At 42.9% G+C, this 6,215-nt stretch overlaps 1 long non-coding RNA gene across 1 annotated transcript; it reads right to left on the bottom strand.

The window, feature by feature from the left end:
* Positions 1 to 974: 974 nt before the first annotated feature.
* Positions 975 to 6,215, bottom strand: LOC127143528 (uncharacterized). Its single transcript, XR_007815042.1, has 7 exons — positions 5,531 to 6,215; positions 4,715 to 5,383; positions 3,899 to 4,567; positions 3,083 to 3,751; positions 2,267 to 2,935; positions 1,451 to 2,119; positions 975 to 1,303 (listed from the first exon to the last, which is right to left on the bottom strand). It is a non-coding gene; the product is annotated as an uncharacterized LOC127143528 (long non-coding RNA).

Genomic DNA, 6,215 nt, shown 5'->3' with positions numbered 1-6,215 from the left:
TATACTATGACATTTTTTGATGATTTTTCATGCCTTACTATACTATGACATTTTTTGATGATTTTTTGACATGCCTTACTATACTATGACATTTTTTGATGATTTTTCATGCTTACTATACTATGACATTTTTTGACCATTTTTGACACCTTACTATACTTGACATTTTTTGATGATTTTTCATGCCTTACTATACTATGACATTTTTTGATGATTTTTCATGCTTACTATACTATGACATTTTTGACCATTTTTGACACCTTACTATACTGACATTTTTTGATGATTTTTCATGCCTTACTATACTATGACATTTTTTGATGATTTTTGACGCCATACTATACTATGACATTTTTTGATGATTTTTGACGCCATACTATACTATGACATTTTCTGACCATTTTTGACACCTTACTATACTATGACATTTTTTGATGATTTTTCATGCCTTACTATACTATGACATTTTTTGATGATTTTTGACGCCATACTATACTATGACATTTTTTGATGATTTTTCATGCCTTACTATACTATGACATTTTTTGATGATTTTTCATGCCTTACTATATTATGACATTTTTTGGTGATTTTTCATGCCTTACTATACTATGACATTTTTTGATGATTTTTCATGCCATACTATACTATGACATTTTTTGATGATTTTTCATGCCATACTATACTATGACATTTTTTGATGATTTTTCATGCCTTAATATAAACATAACATTTTTACTTCTTTAGAATTACTATTACTTATGCATTGCTTTTATATTACAGATCACTTTCACCGTTACCTCTAATATTAGATTACATAGATTCCATATTACTTTTGATATTTCTAATTACTTTGACATTACTTCTATTAATACAGACTACTTGTACATTACTTTTATATTGCAGATTACTTCTATTATTACACTTTCCTGATATACTGACTACTGAACATAAACAGTTTAATTTCAGTGTTCTGTGTTGGGACAGTTGATGTAAAGCTGTTGGTGAATTACCTGAAGGCCTCTGTCCAGGTCTCAAAGAACTTCATTGTATAAAGACTGTGATCGTGGACTACGTCTCTGTGATCGTGGACAATGTCTCTGAGATTATGGACAAAGTCTCTGCGATCATCGACAATGTCTCTGAACGCCGGCAGTGCCGACTAATCGGGGACCGAGTCACCACGAGTCATGGACAATGTCTCTGATCGTGAACGATGTCTCCCTCATCCTCAACAATGTCTCTCCGATCATGGACCATGTCTCTGTGATCGTGGACGATGTCGTCAACGAAGTGGTTACACCTGGAGGAAATCAAAGAGAAACATACAAAGGAAAATGATTAACTACTTTTATGATTATACTTTTTCGATATATTCAATACTGAACATGAAAAGTTTAATGTCAGTGCTGTGTGTTGGACAGTTGATGTAAAGCTGTTTGTGAATTACCTGGAGGCCTCTGTCCTGGTCTCAAAGAACTTCTTCATTGTACAAAGACTCTCTGTGATCGTGGACTACGTCTCTGTGATCGCGGACAACGTCTCTGAGATTATGGACAAAGTCTCTGCAATCATTGACATTGTGTCTGTGATCGTGGACCAAGTCTCTGATGATAGACTGTTTCTCTGTGATCATTAACAATGTCAGCTGATCACGGTCATGCCGTCGAATCGAGGAACCACAGTGTCACTACCGATTCTTGTACAGAGCTCTGCGAAGCAGCGACAATGTCTCTGATCATGGACAACGTCTCTCTCATCTTTGACAAGGTCTCTGCGATCACAGACAACGTCTCTGATCGTGGACGATGTCTCCCTCATCCTCAACGATGCCTCTCCGATCATGGACCATGTCTCTGTGATCGTGGATGGCTTTGAGATCGTGGACTAAGTCTCTGTGATCGTGGACAATGTCTCTGAGATTATGGACAAAGTCTCTGCGATCATCGACAATGTCTCTGAACGCCGGCAGTGCCGACTAATCGGGGACCGAGTCACCACGAGTCATGGACAATGTCTCTGATCGTGAACGATGTCTCCCTCATCCTCAACAATGTCTCTCCGATCATGGACCATGTCTCTGTGATCGTGGACGATGTCGTCAACGAAGTGGTTACACCTGGAGGAAATCAAAGAGAAACATACAAAGGAAAATGATTAACTACTTTTATGATTATACTTTTTCGATATATTCAATACTGAACATGAAAAGTTTAATGTCAGTGCTGTGTGTTGGACAGTTGATGTAAAGCTGTTTGTGAATTACCTGGAGGCCTCTGTCCTGGTCTCAAAGAACTTCTTCATTGTACAAAGACTCTCTGTGATCGTGGACTACGTCTCTGTGATCGCGGACAACGTCTCTGAGATTATGGACAAAGTCTCTGCAATCATTGACAATGTGTCTGTGATCGTGGACCAAGTCTCTGATGATAGACTGTTTCTCTGTGATCATTAACAATGTCAGCTGATCACGGTCATGCCGTCGAATCGAGGAACCACAGTGTCACTACCGATTCTTGTACAGAGCTCTGCGAAGCAGCGACAATGTCTCTGATCATGGACAACGTCTCTCTCATCTTTGACAAGGTCTCTGCGATCACAGACAACGTCTCTGATCGTGGACGATGTCTCCCTCATCCTCAACGATGCCTCTCCGATCATGGACCATGTCTCTGTGATCGTGGATGGCTTTGAGATCGTGGACTAAGTCTCTGTGATCGTGGACAATGTCTCTGAGATTATGGACAAAGTCTCTGCGATCATCGACAATGTCTCTGAACGCCGGCAGTGCCGACTAATCGGGGACCGAGTCACCACGAGTCATGGACAATGTCTCTGATCGTGAACGATGTCTCCCTCATCCTCAACAATGTCTCTCCGATCATGGACCATGTCTCTGTGATCGTGGACGATGTCGTCAACGAAGTGGTTACACCTGGAGGAAATCAAAGAGAAACATACAAAGGAAAATGATTAACTACTTTTATGATTATACTTTTTCGATATATTCAATACTGAACATGAAAAGTTTAATGTCAGTGCTGTGTGTTGGACAGTTGATGTAAAGCTGTTTGTGAATTACCTGGAGGCCTCTGTCCTGGTCTCAAAGAACTTCTTCATTGTACAAAGACTCTCTGTGATCGTGGACTACGTCTCTGTGATCGCGGACAACGTCTCTGAGATTATGGACAAAGTCTCTGCAATCATTGACATTGTGTCTGTGATCGTGGACCAAGTCTCTGATGATAGACTGTTTCTCTGTGATCATTAACAATGTCAGCTGATCACGGTCATGCCGTCGAATCGAGGAACCACAGTGTCACTACCGATTCTTGTACAGAGCTCTGCGAAGCAGCGACAATGTCTCTGATCATGGACAACGTCTCTCTCATCTTTGACAAGGTCTCTGCGATCACAGACAACGTCTCTGATCGTGGACGATGTCTCCCTCATCCTCAACGATGCCTCTCCGATCATGGACCATGTCTCTGTGATCGTGGATGGCTTTGAGATCGTGGACTAAGTCTCTGTGATCGTGGACAATGTCTCTGAGATTATGGACAAAGTCTCTGCGATCATCGACAATGTCTCTGAACGCCGGCAGTGCCGACTAATCGGGGACCGAGTCACCACGAGTCATGGACAATGTCTCTGATCGTGAACGATGTCTCCCTCATCCTCAACAATGTCTCTCCGATCATGGACCATGTCTCTGTGATCGTGGACGATGTCGTCAACGAAGTGGTTACACCTGGAGGAAATCAAAGAGAAACATACAAAGGAAAATGATTAACTACTTTTATGATTATACTTTTTCGATATATTCAATACTGAACATGAAAAGTTTAATGTCAGTGCTGTGTGTTGGACAGTTGATGTAAAGCTGTTTGTGAATTACCTGGAGGCCTCTGTCCTGGTCTCAAAGAACTTCTTCATTGTACAAAGACTCTCTGTGATCGTGGACTACGTCTCTGTGATCGCGGACAACGTCTCTGAGATTATGGACAAAGTCTCTGCAATCATTGACAATGTGTCTGTGATCGTGGACCAAGTCTCTGATGATAGACTGTTTCTCTGTGATCATTAACAATGTCAGCTGATCACGGTCATGCCGTCGAATCGAGGAACCACAGTGTCACTACCGATTCTTGTACAGAGCTCTGCGAAGCAGCGACAATGTCTCTGATCATGGACAACGTCTCTCTCATCTTTGACAAGGTCTCTGCGATCACAGACAACGTCTCTGATCGTGGACGATGTCTCCCTCATCCTCAACGATGCCTCTCCGATCATGGACCATGTCTCTGTGATCGTGGATGGCTTTGAGATCGTGGACTAAGTCTCTGTGATCGTGGACAATGTCTCTGAGATTATGGACAAAGTCTCTGCGATCATCGACAATGTCTCTGAACGCCGGCAGTGCCGACTAATCGGGGACCGAGTCACCACGAGTCATGGACAATGTCTCTGATCGTGAACGATGTCTCCCTCATCCTCAACAATGTCTCTCCGATCATGGACCATGTCTCTGTGATCGTGGACGATGTCGTCAACGAAGTGGTTACACCTGGAGGAAATCAAAGAGAAACATACAAAGGAAAATGATTAACTACTTTTATGATTATACTTTTTCGATATATTCAATACTGAACATGAAAAGTTTAATGTCAGTGCTGTGTGTTGGACAGTTGATGTAAAGCTGTTTGTGAATTACCTGGAGGCCTCTGTCCTGGTCTCAAAGAACTTCTTCATTGTACAAAGACTCTCTGTGATCGTGGACTACGTCTCTGTGATCGCGGACAACGTCTCTGAGATTATGGACAAAGTCTCTGCAATCATTGACATTGTGTCTGTGATCGTGGACCAAGTCTCTGATGATAGACTGTTTCTCTGTGATCATTAACAATGTCAGCTGATCACGGTCATGCCGTCGAATCGAGGAACCACAGTGTCACTACCGATTCTTGTACAGAGCTCTGCGAAGCAGCGACAATGTCTCTGATCATGGACAACGTCTCTCTCATCTTTGACAAGGTCTCTGCGATCACAGACAACGTCTCTGATCGTGGACGATGTCTCCCTCATCCTCAACGATGCCTCTCCGATCATGGACCATGTCTCTGTGATCGTGGATGGCTTTGAGATCGTGGACTAAGTCTCTGTGATCGTGGACAATGTCTCTGAGATTATGGACAAAGTCTCTGCGATCATCGACAATGTCTCTGAACGCCGGCAGTGCCGACTAATCGGGGACCGAGTCACCACGAGTCATGGACAATGTCTCTGATCGTGAACGATGTCTCCCTCATCCTCAACAATGTCTCTCCGATCATGGACCATGTCTCTGTGATCGTGGACGATGTCGTCAACGAAGTGGTTACACCTGGAGGAAATCAAAGAGAAACATACAAAGGAAAATGATTAACTACTTTTATGATTATACTTTTTCGATATATTCAATACTGAACATGAAAAGTTTAATGTCAGTGCTGTGTGTTGGACAGTTGATGTAAAGCTGTTTGTGAATTACCTGGAGGCCTCTGTCCTGGTCTCAAAGAACTTCTTCATTGTACAAAGACTCTCTGTGATCGTGGACTACGTCTCTGTGATCGCGGACAACGTCTCTGAGATTATGGACAAAGTCTCTGCAATCATTGACATTGTGTCTGTGATCGTGGACCAAGTCTCTGATGATAGACTGTTTCTCTGTGATCATTAACAATGTCAGCTGATCACGGTCATGCCGTCGAATCGAGGAACCACAGTGTCACTACCGATTCTTGTACAGAGCTCTGCGAAGCAGCGACAATGTCTCTGATCATGGACAACGTCTCTCTCATCTTTGACAAGGTCTCTGCGATCACAGACAACGTCTCTGATCGTGGACGATGTCTCCCTCATCCTCAACGATGCCTCTCCGATCATGGACCATGTCTCTGTGATCGTGGATGGCTTTGAGATCGTGGACTAAATCTCTGTGATCGTGGACAATGTCTCTGAGATTATGGACAAAGTCTCTGCGATCATCGACAATGTCTCTGAACGCCGGCAGTGCCGACTAATCGGGGACCGAGTCACCACGAGTCATGGACAATGTCTCTGATCGTGAACGATGTCTCCCTCATCCTCAACAATGTCTCTCCGATCATGGACCATGTCTCTGTGATCGTGGACGATGTCGTCAACGAAGTGGTTACACCTGGAGGAAATCAAAG

The sequence above is a fragment of the Lates calcarifer genome, linkage group LG18 (assembly GCF_001640805.2).
Source record: "Lates calcarifer isolate ASB-BC8 linkage group LG18, TLL_Latcal_v3, whole genome shotgun sequence".
In the NCBI taxonomy this organism is placed as follows: Eukaryota; Metazoa; Chordata; class Actinopteri; family Centropomidae; genus Lates; species Lates calcarifer.
Note: the sequence above shows the minus strand (reverse complement) of the source record. Positions and strands in the feature narration are given on the sequence as shown.